General features: G+C 33.6%; 1 long non-coding RNA gene across 1 annotated transcript; it reads right to left on the bottom strand.

Moving 5' to 3' along the window:
* Window positions 1-211: 211 nt before the first annotated feature.
* On the bottom strand, window positions 212-6,967 carry LOC127561897 (uncharacterized). Its single transcript, XR_007953568.1, has 2 exons — window positions 6,882-6,967; window positions 212-2,672 (listed from the first exon to the last, which is right to left on the bottom strand). It is a non-coding gene; the product is annotated as an uncharacterized LOC127561897 (long non-coding RNA).
* Between the last annotated feature and the right edge of the window lie 10,766 nt (window positions 6,968-17,733).

The following is a 17,733-nucleotide window of genomic DNA, read 5'->3' as shown; positions in this document are numbered from 1 at the left end:
GGCCAATGAATGGAACTGCTTCAGAAAGTAAAATCTTGGCTAATAGAGGGTCCCATCTGCTGCTGCGTTGCATCTCCATAGCTCATATGGATTGTACTGGTAATCTGAAAACTCCAGATCCTACTCTAGTAGCTCACTCTCCCCAACTATTGGAACTCACAAGGACATAGACTTATCAGATATTCCACTTAAAAGCAAGAAAGAATGAGCACACAAGAGAAAGAGACCTTTATTCATGGACCATAAATCAACCTCAGTAAAGAGACAAAAACTTCTTCACCTTCATCTAGCTATGAAGTTAAGTGGACAGAGTTGCCCCTGTGGGTGTCTTTTGCTGTCTCTCAGTTCCAGTTTAGCAGTCAACCAAAAAGGTTCCCCTTCATCATAATGTAAATTGACCAGAAACAGAATGCCTACCTTACATGTTCTGAATTGGGGAGTATAGTCCTTTGATTTTACACAGCAACACATCTTTCTGTAAATAGGTTCTACAGATTTTTCCTGTTGTTTGACACAGGAAGAATGTACTCTAGGAATGGGACTCCTATTGTCCAGTCCTCTGTTGTAATAGTAATTGCATTTTCCTGTTTTCATTAAAGAAGATACAGTAATAAATTTTCTAAAGCAGAAGAAATTTGGTTTAGACATTAGAAGTTTCAAACTAGAAGCTAATTCTATAAAATATTTGTTGGAAATGTTATATAACTGCATTGAGGCCTTTATTATGAAAGGAGACATGTCGTCATAAATTTGGAGCTGGGATTAAGCAGATCATATAGTACAAATTTTTTCTTTGAAAACTAGAAAGATGAAATAATTTGCTTAAAATTACTTTAACCACTTAGTTCATAAAATGCTTTGCATTGCCAGTCATATTTTAAATAGAATTTTTTTTACATTACTTTATTACCCCCAGTATCTCTTCCTCTTCTTTTCTAGAGAGCCATCCCTTATATTAAAAAAAATTAAAAGAATAAAGGAGGAAAAGAAAAAGGAAATCATCAAAACCAAGTAATACATCCAAAAATATCTGACATCATATGCAATATTTCATACCCAATGGACTGCTCATCTCTACAAAAGAGATTCTCCTTTGAAAAAATATACACAATCTTTATTCACAATATATACAATCTGATACAAATAGTCTAATACATTTGTCATCATATGATATAGGAATACTCTTAATATGAGTGATTCCACCTTGAATTTTAATAAGCATTTACTTCAGGCATTTAGGTATGTCGTTTTCTTACATATGTCTGATAAACAAATGTTTGAGATAAAGTTATCTATTTTACTAACCCAGTATTCTTTGTACTGATCAGAATGATGATTACATTTTATCATAAGTTGTTTGCTAAATATTTAATAGCTACATTGAAATATGATGTTAGTGTATTAGTATATTGGTGCAAACAAATTTTGGAACCTCTTATTTGTTATATAAAATCAGACCATACTAAGCCCAAGGCACAATTACTGATCATCACAGGAGGATTCAGTGGTATAGTGAAGCTCCTGTTTAATCCCAAGAGAAGCTAAACCAGTTAAGTCTACAAGAGTGTAGTGTCCAGACTAACTCTCTGGAGGATCTAGGTACCAGCCCAAGTCCTTGATCTTGGGAAAGAAGTGAAGGGGCAAGACTCATGTGAATGGTCAAACATGGAGTCTCTTTATTTCCAGTTCTCTCTATTTTGGTACAATTACATCACTATAGTGCACTGTGCATGTGCTAACTATACTAGGCAACTATAGGATGCTGAGCATGCAGAGCCATATAAGCACTTGCTATTATTATGTAGATGCCTCTTTGTGGCAAGTATCTCTGCTTCAAGTAGAACACAGGTTGTCACTCCTCTTGATTTCTCAGGAAGGTGGGATGTTCCCAAGGGGAGATGATAGTGGAACCAGGCACCATCAGCAGGTTCCCTCTGGGCTGAAGGGTCTTATACCTCACCCAGAGTTTCCCCACTATCTCTGGCTCTCTACACAAGGGTACTACCTGAGATTTGAGAAGTATTCTTGTAACTCTTCATTTATATCTTTAATACTTAGCTTGCAGCTAGGTGTTGCAATGGATAGAGCACCATGAAGTCAGGAAAACCTGAGTAAAAACCTGCCTCAGACACTGGTTGTATGATTCTGGTCAAGTCACTTAACTCTACTTGCCTTAGTTTCCTCATCTGTAAAATGAACTGGAGAAAATAATGGCAAACTACTTCATTATCTTGCCAAGAAAACCCCAAATGGGGTCATAAAGAGTTAAACATGGTCCAAATGACTGAACTATCAGCAGTATTTAGCACTGTACCTGACACAGAGTAGGCACTAAATCCTAGTTCATTAAACAGTAACACAAATCTCCAGCTTTCTCTAGCCAAAAGGAAATTGATTGCAGGTTTGCCAGATACCAAAAGAGTTCACATAGCAGTTGTTACTGGTGGTGAAGAGAAGACAGGACTCTACAGTGACTTCTCAGTGATGACTAAACTAAAAGAAGTTCTGGTGGTTTGGGTACCCATTATCAAGACTCTTGCATCCAGAGTCATGGATTATATCTTTTGGGTTTCTAGGAAATAGTAATCAGAATAGTGATGATGACTTGATGTGCTTGATCCATGACTTGATGTGCTTGATCCATTAACCTTCCATTGCTCCTTACTCTGGACCTAGAAGATGAAAAAAAACAAAAACCATAATTGAGTCTAGGGTTTTGTCTATACAGTGGCCTCTCCACTATATTGTTGCATATAGATGCTGCATTTGTTTTCTATTCACCTTCTTGTGAACTTCACCTTCAGACTCCAATCACTGTTATTGTTTCTGCCATTCTGAGTGTGATAAGATTGTTTGGAATTGTATATTGCAATCAACAGGTTATCATATATCTCATTAAATGGTGATTTAATATGGTGTGGAAATCAGAGTAGGAATTCCCTTCTGTTATTAAGTAATTGAATGATTGAATGACACGATTTAAACATAAAGAGTAATACTATAAGCATGTTTTTTTTTTTTCTCACTGAGGCAATTGAGGTTAAGTGACTTTTCCAGGGTCACACAGCTAGGAAATGTTAAGTCTCTGAGGTTAAGTGTCTGAACTCAAAGTCCTCCTAACTTCAGGGCTGGTGCTCTGTCCACTGTATCTAGTTGTCCCTAAATGAGCAAATTAAAAGAACAAAGGATAATCTACCTCTCAAATCTGTGGAGAAGGAAGGAATTTGTGGCCAAATAAGAACGAGAGAATATTATGAAATGCAAAATGGATCATTTCAATTATATGAAGTTAAGAAGTTTTTGTACAAACAAAACCAATGAAGGCAAGATTAGAAGGGAAGAAATAAACTGGGGAATAAATGTTCAAGGTTCTGTAAAGACCTCATTTCTAAAACATATAGAGAATTGACTCAAATTTATAAGAATTCAAGTCATTCTCCAATTGATGAACGGTCAAAGAATTATTTGCTGTCAAGAGGAGGGGATGGGAGAAGGGAAGAAAAAAATTGGAACATAAGATTTTGCAAAGGTAAATGTTGAAAATTATGCATGTTTTAAAATAAAAAAATTTAATAAAAAAGTAATTGAACAATTAAGTAAAATAAAATAACTAAGAGTACATAAAGTGACTGAAGTAAAGAAATACAATTTGATCAACCAAATCATTGAATGCTTGTCTTGCCTTGGAAGTTGTATTTTTAATTTTGGTTGCTCTTCTTTACATAATGCTTTCAGTTCTTTTAAGTCAATTAAAAAAAAAAAACCCTAGGTAATCTCAACAGAAAAAGTTAATCAGCATAATGGGATTTGATTCCACAAAAAACACAATGGATTTAACATTCCCATCTTCTCATTTAACTAATCATTAAAGTATTCATTGATTTAATTTGGGTCATCATTTTGATTCTTCATATAATTTTTCAACCTCTTCTTTTATAACAAATGTTATTATATAAGCTGTAAATATTTTTGAAGTTGTCATTAGTAAACATTTATTCTGAACATCACCACAAAGGTAAACAAATATCTTCTGAAATTATTTTTCTCATGCTTTTGAATGTATAACAAAATCTCAAATACTCTTTTATTGGCCTCTCCCAAGAGGACCTGTGAGCCATCCTTCCATTTAGCTTCAGCTTTCTTCTTTCTTCAAGTTTCATTTATATTAAAAATATTGATTGACATATGTTGATTGACAACAGTAGTGTCCTATCCACCTATAGGCCATTGCACAAGGATCCCTCTATTAAAATAACAACAGCTACATTAATGTTTATGGACAATTTATGTTTCCATATGTTCCAGTTGCCACTACTGGCTGTGTGAATTTGGACAAATTAACCTCCTTAATCCTAAATTTCCACATTTGTAAAAAAAAATTACAATTACAATTTCAATTCTGTTAATTTTGGAATCATTTGCCTCATTTTCTGCCACTCTGCCATAATGATTTCAGAAGTGCAAGAGAGCAGCACAGTCAGAAAATTATTTTCTATTCAGTTCATTGTATGAATTGCTATGGTTATAAAATTTGTTAAAAAAAAAAAAAAGCTTACTGGTAATGAGTCTCTTAGTATTTCATGAGATTGACCCTTGAAAAACCTATTCAGGCTTAAAATTGTCTCATGCTATTTATATTTAGTTCAAGAACTAAATATAAGAGGAATGAACTTAAGTTAGACCTTCAGTTCTTATCCCCAGGATATATCGAATTTGGAATTTGGAGACTCCTAGCATTTTTTTTCTCATTGCTGGATAAAGTTAGGCAGATTAGGTAAGGGTTTCCTAAAACATAGCACATGACTTAGAATATAAGGGTGCAGAAGCTTCAATATTATCAGGATAGGTAGGACAGAGCAGATGGGCTTATGCTAGGCAGTAGGAGGCTTTAATGGGTGATGGACAACAAGGTTGTTGGCTGGGCCTACGTCCAGCATGGGTAGGAGTAAGCAAGTAGGTGGATAGGCCTTAAAAATTATTCTGAAAAAGGAAGGATAATATTCTTATTCTTGAAAATGAATTTAGAAAGAAAAGAATAATGGTAGAAGTCACTGAAAGACAAAAAGGCCCAGCATAACACATAAAAAATGAAAAAAAGCATAGGAAAAAAATTAGCTTCTTTACTGAAAATATGTCAACTTGAACAAGGTCATCTTTAATTGGTACTACAATTCAAGTAGATAAGAAAAGCAATATTGCCAAGCTCAATTGGTCTATCAATACTCTATTGACTTTATCAACACAAAATAGCAAGCATTTGAAATGAGTGAAAGATTCATTTTACAACTAAATGAAAAAGCTGCAGGCCTACAAAAATTTTTTGCATTGACCGTTTTTCATTGCCCAATTTTAAGCAATCATTTTTTAAGTCCTAATTCACTCAATTTTTGGAAATGAAGATTTTGCCTTTTAATGAAAAAATCTGCATGTTCATATAAAGATGAAATACTACATCTGTGGCTCAGGGTCCATAGAATCAAATTCTTTTTTGGACTGCCCTCACTATATACTATGTAAACAGCACCATATAAAAAAAAGGCTATTATTGAAGATATTGGCAAAACCAAGAATATTTGTTGAGATAGCTGGGATGTAAAGGAAAGAACACTGGAATTGCATTGAGAAAGTCCATATGTTCCCATATGTTCCACTTGCCAATACTGGATGTGTGAATTTGGACAAGTTAACCTCCTTGACCCTAAATTTTCACATTTGTAAAATTAGAATAGTATTACTTATACCACCAACATAAATAAGGGGAGGGGGAAAGGAATAAGTATTTTTCTAGAGCTCACCATGTGCCAGGTACTATGCTAAGTGCTATATAAATATTATTTCTTTTTTTCCTTACAAAGACTTGAGGTGCATGCTATTATTATTATTTCAGTTTTGCAGCATAAACAGGTTAATAATAGGTTAAATAAACAGGTTAAGTGACTAGCTAAGAGTCACACAGCTAGTAAGCATTAGAAGCTGATTTGAATGTAGGTCTTCTTGATTACAGGTCCAACACTAAACCACCTTATTGACTGAGATGTGAGGAAAGCTTAGTAATACAACAAACATATATATATATGTATTATTATCATTAATATTGTAAAATGACATATATAAAATGCTTTGTAAACTATAAAGCTATGCATGTAATCTTGGTCATCTTTATTTCCATTAAAAAAAATGTCCTGAATCTCATTAAATATATAAAAAGTTTGGTATGTGAATTCAAGTAAGAGATCTTGTTAACTTACCTACTTCTTCAATTGGATATGTGCATAATATTTTAAAATAGCTAGAGATTCACCCTTAAGATAAATATACTTCATTGATTTCTCGCATTTGTTAACAAAGAAAAGACAAGAGGAATATTTTATGTTTATTCATCTATCTATCCAACTCATTAACTGACTTAGGTACCTAGCATTCTGTTCAGATGGCATTATGTGATATGGATCAGATAAACTTGGAAAGGCTGACTACACACCTCTCAGATTGGCTAAGATAATAGGAAAAGATAATGATGAATGTTGCAGGGGAGTGGGAAAACTGAGTCACTAATACATTGTTGGTGGAGTTATGAAATGATTCAACCATTTTGGAGAGCAGTTTGGAACTATGCTCAAAGGGCTATCAAACTGTGCATACCCTTTGATCCAGCAGTGTTTCTACTGGGCTTACCTCCAAAGAAATCTTAAAGGACGGAAAGGGACCCACATGTGCAAAAAATGTTTGTGACAGTCCTGTTTGTAGTGGCTAGAAACTGGAAATTGAATCCATCAATTGGAGAATGGCTGAATAAATTGTGGTATATGAATGTTATGGAATATTATTATTCTATAAGAACGATCAATAGGTTGATTTCAGAGAAGCTTGGAGAGACTTACATGAATGATGCTAAGTGAAGCGAACAGAACCAGAAGATCATTGTACAAGGCAACAACAACATTATATTATTGGAGTTCAGCTCCTGTAGTGAATAAGGGTATGAAAACATTCTGGGGTCAGGTGGAGAAGTTCAAATTATCTTCAAAGTTTATTGATCAGAAGACAAACATACATATATATATATATATATATATATATATATATATATATATATACTTCAAATGCTCATAGACTTGGTACAAAGTACATTCTTTGAAGTTCCTATAATTTTCTTTAACAAACAAGATCTACTGAGATATAAATGATTAAGCCCTGGATCTTCATTACTTAGACAGAGATGCACATAGTTGAGATATACATCAGGGTAAAGTTTATCATAATATTGTCTTAAGTATCTTTCTCCCAAATGCGTTTTGTCTCTATTATGAGCTATTTTTCCTATCCTAAAGTTCAAAGGTTTGCCTTTAATCCAAAAAGTAGTGTTTGCATTTTGCTTCAGTGGCTAAATTATTAATTTATTATATTGACAAGCAGTCTCTGCTATTTAAATAAGAAAAGGGAATTTTGGTGAGCCAAATGATTCAAGCCAATGGATTTTTATCTCCTGGCCCACTACAATGTATGATGATCAATTCTAATGAACGTGCCTCTTTTCAACAATGAGATGATCCAGGTCAATTCCAATGATCATGTGACAAAGAGAGCCCTCTATACCCAGAGAGGTCTGTGGGAACTGAGTGTGGACCACAACACAGTATTTTCACTTTTTTGTTGTTGTTGGCTTACATTTTGTTTTCTTTCTCATTTTTTTTTTCTTTTTGAGCTCATTTTTCTCATGCAGCATGATATTTGTGGAAATATTTATAAAAATTGTACATGTTTAATATATATTGAATTACTTACCATCTAAGGGAGGGGATGAGAGGAAAGGAGTGAAAAAATTGGGAACACAAGATTTTACAAAGGTGAATATTGAGAATTATCCAAGCATATGCTTTGAAAATAAAAAGCTTTAAAAATAAAAACTTGGAAAGGCTGTTGTATCTCTTGTTTGGGAACACATTCTGGCTAAGAACACCTCTGGATCCAAGGCACAAAATATTTCATTGTATATTATCTGAAACTTTCCTTCTGGAAGCTGGGGATCCAATCAGTCTCAGGGGAAGTGAATGAAAATATATGAACTAAAACAGAATGTAGATAAGAGTTAGATACTGAAAGACTGTAGTGGTACTTTAGTTTAGTTAGTAAAATTGGTGTTTCCATGCCAGTTTTTTTTTTTAATAAAATGTTAAAAATAAACAAGAGCATAAAAAACAATAAAGAAAAGTAAACATAAAGTGCCAGCCCTGGAGTCAGGAGAACCTGAGTTCAAATTGAGCCTCAGACACTTAACATTCCCTAGCTGTGTGACCCTTAGCAATTGCCTCAGCAAGAAAAAAAAAAGCATGAAGATAAAACAAAAAACAAAGGCTTTAAATAATTATACACATCTGTGAACTTCTGTTAGTCACCAGTTAATTCAACCTTGAAAAAAAATGCTTTCTGACTTCAAAATAGTAGTAGCCATGTTGTTCTTGATTTTTAAATTACTTTAACTTCTTTACTGTATATATAACAAACTTGTTTCTATTATTATTGTTATGATTACAAAGTAATAGTGTATATTTTTATTTTAATTGTATTTTCCCCAACCATTACTTTATGTTTTCCTCTATTTCTTGAATTTCCTAGATTTTATAGTATATTAATTTTTTGAGATATAGTTCTAATTCTGGTCATATGTTATTTACATTTTTGTAACTCATTTTATTATTCCATGTTGTTATTCTCAAAGGTTGAACAAATTCATAATTACACCAGAAGCATTAGGCTCTTTACTTTATGTCAACTGCACTACCATTGATTTTTGTTGTTGGTTTTTTTTTTTATCTATTATGTTCACCCATATGAAAAGCATAAGGGAAAAATCTCAGTTTTATATATATATATATATATATAAATATATATATATATATATATATGATTATTATTCTGGAACAGTTTTTTAATTTAGTTTTTTATGGAATGTCCTATTCAGAACCTTTTACTACTTATCTACTGGAATATGATTCTAGATATACATCTTATTCTGGAACCTGAGAAAAATTCTGTTGACAAAGGAGACATGGATCCTGTAGGACACTTTGCTTTTGATATGGCCATTATCTCTGATGCCAAAGCTAATCTTGGGCATCCCTTTAGTCTCCAATGCACAAAGTATATCCTGGTTTGCTACAGTCATACTAGCATAGAAATGGGGAAATTTAGCAAGTTCTAGAAGGGGAGTGTGATATGACAATCTCAAAGTTTTGTGACTCTATGATGATGCTAGTTTGTGTCCTTGTCTGTATAATGGGTGATACTCTTCCACCCCATACTATAGGGTAAGGAACATCTAGCCTGCTTGAGTTCTATAAATTGATAATCTTATGTGACCCACTGTTATAAATAGCCAAAATGGCCCTTTGCAGGAAAAAAAAAAAAAAAAAAAGGTTTCCCCATTACTGGGGTTCTTTGTCAGCCTTTGTTGTGATTCTACATGGGAAAGTGGTGCCCTGTGAGAAAGAAGCTGACCCTTCGATATTAGCATTCAGAACAGATTCAAACTGTTATTCCATGTTGCTTATTGTTATAGTTCCTTGCATACTTTACATTTTCTAGTTAATTGGAATATTGGATTTGAGGAAAATATTTTTCTCTATTTTTCCTTTTTATTCATACTGAATTATTTTACAATGTGCAAAAAGTCTTTAATTTAATACACTATCTTTCATATTGTATATCTAGCAATTTATTTTAAGTCATGAATCGTGTCTGAATTGAATTGTCAAATTCAACCACTAGGTGTCTTAGAGTGTGCAGCCTTGTTTTTTTTGTTTTTTTTTCCTGGAGGTGCTATGTAAATCCTTTCAATTGAAATTTCATTTTCTATCTTCAGAAGTCCTATGAAGTTCTCTGTCCAGAATTTTTCCTCATTATATTATTGAGGTTTTTTGTCCTATTGTGTTTTTCTTGGAAACCTATGATCTTAGATGATCTCTGTGTGTGCTATTTTTGAGTTAATTTTTCTTTGCTTGCATAGTGAGCATCTTTTAGTTTTATTGGATTTTGCCTCTCTTCTTCTACGTTGTCTTTTACTTCTATATCTGCATGTGGCCAGTCTCTCATTTTCTCTTTATTTCTTTGGTAAGGCTTACCATTGCAGATTTAATACCTAATATTTTTGTGGTGCAGGACATACATTCTGCTCTCATAATTCTCATTTCTTTTTTAAACTACTTAGGAATAGTGTGTTGTGGTTACATGATCTCAAATTTCACATGATCCTCTGTTTAATCAAGTGTTGGATCATTTTCCTTTATTTTGTAATAGTAGTTGTTGTTTGTACTTCATTCTTGTAGAGGACTGTGATATCACAGAGGTAATGTCATGACATGAAAGTGAATTGGATTTAGGTGATGGTGGGGTGTAGTATGCAAAGTCATCAGTCTCACTTTCTCCTGCAGAGTCATCTGTAATATTTTATGACCACATATAGCTCTGGATGACTGGAGATGGCCCTGGAAGTAGTGGAAAACCTTGGCCTTTTTAAGCTAAAGTCTTTAACAGATCTGTTTGATAGAGGTAATGCTCCTATTGGTATTTTATAGATTTAATTCATAGATGCCTAAAATTATTTGCTAGCTTTGGAGGGCATATTTCCTTCTATTCTTACTGTTTTTCCTATTGATTCATCTGTTTTTGTTTAGGGTCTTTGAGGTTCCTTCTTCCCAAAGTCTTGGAAACTTTTTTTTCTCCCCTATTTTCCTTTTCACTCACTCTTCTCTCCTCTTATTGTGGTTTCCTTGGAGATTGGATCTCAAAACATTTCAGCCTCTCCCACACTAGACAATTCATGGTTCACTAACTGAGGTATCTGCCCAAATTGACTTTTCCATGGTAAGGCCTGGACTCAGCTGGATGATGTGCTTTTTTGGATTCTGGGTGTCATGGACCATGAAAATAGCTCAAATTGCTTTATCTTTGTCACATAATATTTGTTTTGAAGAAATTTAAGAAAGTGTAGGGATTAGGGATAATTTATCCATTTGAAATTTATTGTGATTTTATGGTGTATAGCATATTCATTTTTTCCCATTTTTTATCAAATTATAAATTTTTCTAATAAACTTTATGAAATAATGAATATTATTCCCAATATTTTATGACTGTTTACTAAATAGTAGATTGTGATATACATTGTTATTATCTAAGCCATTCCACTGGCCTATTTTCTATTATTTTATCCAATACTAAATAATTTTGGCAATTAATATATTATGAGATTGAGCAGGCAAATTCTTCCTTCTTTCTCATTGTCATGATTTCCCTTGATATTCTTTACTTTTTATTTCTCCATATAAATCTTGATATTGTATTTGTCTAATTCTCCAAAGTATATAATAGTATTTTCCTTTTCAGAGTGTTAAATCAATGGGGAAATTTGAGAAGTATTGGCTTATTCATTATATTAATTCAGCCTAACAACAAACATTAAGAATTTTTCCACTGAGGATATGTTTCAAGTTACTTGGTTTTCCCTTTCTTTAAAAATTTGTTTAAATTTGATTTTATATATCTTTTATATGATTGTAAATAAATTTGAAAATGACTAATTTTTTTCATCATTATGATAAAAAACATTTTGTTTCTTATAACTTTGTTCTTTTTTTTTTTTTTTTTTGGTTTACATGTAGAAATATTTTTCTTTTCTGAAATACTAAGTTATTTAATTATTTTTGTTTTATCAATGTATATTCTATTTTTGTAAATATTCGCCCATCTTCTTCATAACCTCAGTTTTATTACTACAGTTTTACGTGCAATACTTTGAAATTAACTTTTTTCTTCACTATTCATGACAATTTTGCCCTTTTCATTTTGATATTTTAACTTCCCTATCTTTTTCTTTTAGAGAAATTAGCTAACAGTGAGACTGTATTGGATTTCTAAAAATGAGCTCTTTGTTTAGCTTATGGATTAACTTTTTGGCCCCAAGTTTTGGTAACATCTCTTTAAATTTTGATGAACTTTCTTTTTTGTGCTTATTTCTGATATCAGTTCTTTGTTTTTCAAGTTGTTTTAAGTAATGTCTCATTCTTCTTTTCTTTTGGGCAAAAGAACTTTAGCTTGCTCCATTTTTCTGACCTTGGTTGGTTCATTCCTTTCTTAACAGCCTAATGGCCCTTGCTCCCAAGGACTAACCTACCATATTGGTATGAAACTTAGTGTGGATGCCCAATAGTTTATTTACTGTGGTTCAAAAATTTTAAGCTAAAGAAACTGATTAACTTCAACCACCTTTGCTGTAGAAGTTACAGGTGACACCTGGCAATTTTCTGATTTTCTCTTACTCCCTTTTCCTTTATCCACTAATCATCACTGAAGGAATAGTCACACAGAACTGAACTCATCTTACATTTTTATTTGTTTCTCGGAGTTCTGGGAAATAATAATCAATGAAATGATTATTAAAGTTAGCATAAATTATTTCAAAAAGTTGCATAATCAAAAGAGAAGCTGAGCCAGTTATTTTGTGGGAATGAATAAAGTGGTGGCAGTTGCATGCTACATTAATATCCACATTATTTCAAAATACTTGAAGGTTGATTGAAACCTATTATAGAAGAACTGTCTACTATCCCAGGGCTTGTTAAATGTTTTCCACTTGCCATCCCTCTTTGCCCAAGAAATTTTTATGATCTCAGGTATGTAGATATATAAAATAGTACACAAATTAAACATTTTCTGATAACAAATCATAATTTCACGACCTCTATGTTGTTATGTGATCCCAAATGGGTTAGTGACTCCCATTTTAAGAAGCTTTGTATTGAAGTTCCTCAACCATGTGGATTGGACTAATTTCTTTCTTTAACATGTATTGAAACTTTCCTGGCATCTTAATTGGTTTTAGGGATTAAAGACTCCTGCCATTGATGGAGTTTTCTGGTTTCTTAAACACAAAATCCAGTTCATAAAGTCTTTAGGCTTCTCTCTTTAGTCCTCTGACAAATAAACCAGAAAAATATGAGCAACATCACCAAGGCAGAAAAGATGCACGCTATTGAATTCATGCGACATCTCTGATAAATGTATTTCCTTGAGATAGTTAAGTAGAACTCCTTTTGCTAACTGGGAGATGAACTATGTGTGTCTCATTTCATTCTAATATCAAATAACATAACAATCTAATCTGAACCAGGCCTCACCTACTACAGAACTCCTATGGAAGATTTAAGGTAGGAAATTCTATGATCTAAAAGGCATGAATATGGAAGGAATACCTACACTTTGGAGATCCATTAAAAATATTACAGTATTTTCATTACTTTATATTCTTTTAAGTAATATTTACAATTTCTGCTTTTCTGGGTTTATTTTTTATCATGGAGCATATCAATTTTATGTGTCATATGTATATATGTATGTATTTATGTATATGTATATTAATCAAAAGTAAATTCTCTAAAAAGTCCTTCCAACTTTCTTTATATGTCTCTCAAATCTAATTTTTCCAGCATTCCCTAATGTGGTTCCAGTATACCTTCCCCTTCTTATTATTTCACATTATTCTATTTCATGTACATTTTATATTCCAGACTAAACAAAGAATGGAGGGATAGCAAAGGCAGTCTGAGAGCTTGACATTTTATCCTACAGGCAATAAAGTCCCTAAAGGTTTTGAGCAGGGCAATGACATGCATTAGCCCAATTATTTTGACTGGTGAGTGGTGTGAATCTCTGGAGAGAAGTACAGTACATAAGCAAGGAGATAAATTACAATATTAATTGCTGTCATAATAATCCATCTGAAAAGGAACTAAAGAAATAGTACCTTTATGAGTAAATAAAATGGGATGGATGCAAGAGATATATGAATAGAGTGATACAGGATGTAGCAAATGATTAAATTTCAGAATCTAGCTTATGAAGTTGGATGACTGAACATATGATCATTCCCTTTACAACTTGGAAATTTAGAAAATATATTATGTTTTGTGCTTGCTAAATTTGAGATATTGATGGGACACTGACCAAAACTGTTTTCTCTAAATTTACTGATGATCTCTTAATTGCCCAATCTAATAACTTAAAAAAAATAATTCTTAAACTTCTAGTTCTCTATGCCAACTTTGATACTATTGATCATCTGTTCCATGATACCCATTTCTCTAGAGGTTCTCTAGAGTGCTCCCATAGTTCTCCTCTTGTTCCTAATACTCCTCTGTCTCTTTGGCTGTATTTTCATCCATGTCATGTAAGATAACCACAGGGATCCTCAAGGCTATGCTCTTGGGTCCTCTTTCTCTTTTTCTTCCTTGATGATCTCATCAGCTCCAAAAAAAATTCAATTATCATCTCTGCAGATGATTTTTAAATCTATTATATAGTCTCTCCCAACTTCCAATCTTATATCTCCTATTATCTATTGGACATCTCAAACCCAATGTCTCATAAATGTTAAAGTCAACTTGTCTCAAAATGAACTCATTATTTTCTTCCCCAAATCCTCACCTTTTCTAATCTTTCCTATTATTGTCAAGAATACTATCCTGACTTGAAATCTAGGTGTTAATCATGACTTCTCATTTTCTTTTAAACTGATCTTGCATCCAATTGATTGCCAATGTTTTTTTTCTTTCTTGATAACAGTAGGAGGAGACCCGGGCGGGGGAGGGGGGGAGGGAAAGAGGTAGATAAAGGGAGAGGGAGAAGGGAGGGAGGAAGAGGAAGAGGGAGAGATAGAGAGGAAGGGAGAGGGGGAGAGAAAGAGGGTGAGGAAGGAGAAGAGGAGGAAGAAGGAGGGGGAAAGAAAGAGGGGAAGAGAGAAACATACTCTCCTTTTCAATAAACCAGTGGCTCCCTATTACCCCAGGATCAGAGATTAAATCATCTGGGTTTCAAAACCCTTTACAACTTAATCCCTTCTGCATTTCCAGTCTTCTTTAACCTTACATTTCATATCCTATGCTTTGGAAATTTTTGGAGAGAAAATGATCTGGAGTATGAATTTGAGGATTTGGATCCCTTTGTTAAGCATTTTGAATAATTCCTCACTTGTGTAGACTCAATTAATGTTATAATGAAATAAAGAAAGATACTTTATTTTATTAACAAATATGAGAAATGTGAGTCTGGAAAAGAGCACTAAAGAAATGGACTGCCTCATTGGAGATTTAATTCTTTTATAATAGCTTTTTATTTTTCAAAATACATGCAAAGATAGTTCTTAATAGTCACCTCTTCAAAATCTTATGTTCCAGAATTTTCTCCCTCCTGTCCCTATTCAGCAAGTAATCCAATATAAGTTAAACATGTGCAATTCTTCTAAACGTATTTCCACAAATATCATGCTGCACAAGAAAAATCAGATCAAAAGAAAAAATGAGAAAAAGGCAAGCAAACGACAAAAAAGATGAAAATTCTATGTTGTGATCTACACTCAGTCCCCAACAATCCTCTCTCTGGCTGCAGAGGATCTCTCCATCACAAGTCTGTTAAAACTGTCCTGAATCATCTCATTGTTGAAAAGAGCCACATCCATCATAGTTGATCATCACATAATCTTCTTGGTGTGTACAATGTTCTTTTGGTTCTAATCATTTCACTTAGCATCAATTCATGTAAGTATTGTGGACATGATAGATACCTCAGCTAATTTGCAAATACATCTTTTATGATTAACAACGATAAAAATAAATGAATGGCAAATCACATAAGTATTTTAAGATAGTGGTTTGATTGAAAAAGGACGGTTCATTCAAAAAGAGAAAATTGAGGAGTTAAGATTTCTTAGATAAAAAATGAGTCATAGAGTTAGATGGCTCTCATTTTAGTCACTTATTTAAAACTACAACAGTTAAAGAGCAAAAGAAGACAGCAGGAGAAGGAAAGACACAGCAAGAAGGTTGAAAAGGTTACTTTGTTGGAGATAAGGAAATTAGAGCTGGTTGCAAAAAGGCTTAGTTAGAGGTAACTAATTTCATTGGCCAGTGATTGCTATTGCCTCATCACTGCCACCCAGAGTTGGAAAAAGGCAAAACTTTCTATAAGGTCTCACCAAATCCAGGGCCATCTCCACTCCTCCTGATGTACATCTGGCCACTGGATCCTGATGGCTCTGTAGGGGAAAGTGAGGCTGGTGACTTTGCCCAGTTCTCCCTTACTTAAATCCAATTCCCGTGCATGTCATCATGGCATTACCTCCCTGATGTCATGGTCCTCTTAGAGAATGAAGGAAAAACAGCACAGTGACTAGACAGCACAGTACCTCCTGGGATAATGTGTTCAACTGACCTGGCAAGTTTGTATAGGCCAAAAATCATTTATTGAACTTGACCCTTGTCTTGTTTCAAGAGCAATGCTATTCACATTACACACTAACACTTTCTAAATATCCTTTAAAAGATGATGGATAAGTGGAAAAGCTTTAAAGGGTGTTCCAGAATATTTCTCCAGCTGAAGGGTAGTGAGGATCAATAGTGAAGCAGGAAACAGACAAGCAGTTTCTGAATTGCAGAGATTCTCTAATAGACTAATCATATTGAAACTTGGTCTAAAATTGTAGTTTAGTCTAAATACATGAGCTTCCTTGAGTTTTCTTGCTAAGTTTCCTTAAAATTATCTGAGACCAAATTTTTACTCAATCTTTCTGATTCCTAGTCCAATGTTCTTATCTACTGTACCACCTAGCAGTCTACTAGGGAACTCAGAAGTCAACTAATGCAATGATTTCATCTTATAGATGAGGAAACTGAGACCCAAGAAGATGTTGACCTGTTCAAGTTCATACAAATATTGGATACAGAAATCACATCTGAACCTAGATCATCTGATCCTGAATCTCCTTGCTCCTTCCTCTATTCAATGGTTTCCCTGCTTCCAATTTTTCCTTTTCAATAATCTACCAAAGGAATGTTCCTAAAACACAAACCTGATTATGTTACAATCCTTCTCAAAAATCTTCAATGGTTCTCTATTGTTTCTAGGATTAAAAAAACAAACAAACCCTTATCTTGTAATTTAAATTCACCACAATATGAGTCCTCTCTAACTTTTCAGAGTTACTTGATATTACTTCTTTTCATAATTTCTCTATTGTAGCCTGCAACCTGGGCACAATACTTGAGGTTATGCCTCCATATATTTATCCAACTCTTACAATACTTAGCTCCCTTAAAGCACAGCAAAGGTACCATTTTGTATATGAAGCTTTTCCTCATTAGCATCTTTCTCCCTACTTCTTTTATTAGAATTTCCTCCTCCCCCCTTTTTATAAAAAATAAAATTTACTTGTTTATTAATAGGACATCTTAATGTATTTATGCAGGAGGACTGAGAATCCCATTTCTTGCATGCTCCCTCATTTTACCATCTGGTTAGATTTTTGCCAACCTCCGTCTTTTTCAGACGAGGAAACTAAAAGCCAAAGAATAAAAATGTTTTTTTTATTACAGCCTTATTGTGATACTGTAGGTAAAAGAAAAAATTCAGTCTTTCTCAAGGAGTTTATTTTATCTGGGGGACAATACATAAGAGAAAATGTTGCTGCATAAATAGAGTGGCTATCATGGCCCTAAAAGACTTAAGTTATATTAGTAGTTATGGGAGGTAGGAAGAACTGGAAGGCAAAATAAGACAGATGGTGAGATGTTGCTGTCCTCTTATCTCATTGGAAGGAAACAAATCAGGGACTCCTATCTTATTCCAGTAAGAGGGCCTACAGGTTCTAGGGTGGCCAGGGTAGTGTAGTGGCAGTTTTCCAGC

This window comes from Antechinus flavipes, chromosome 4 (assembly GCF_016432865.1).
Source record: "Antechinus flavipes isolate AdamAnt ecotype Samford, QLD, Australia chromosome 4, AdamAnt_v2, whole genome shotgun sequence".
Taxonomy (NCBI): Eukaryota; Metazoa; Chordata; class Mammalia; order Dasyuromorphia; family Dasyuridae; genus Antechinus; species Antechinus flavipes.
The sequence above is the reverse complement of the archived record's forward strand: the minus strand, read 5'-3'. Positions and strand labels throughout refer to the sequence as shown.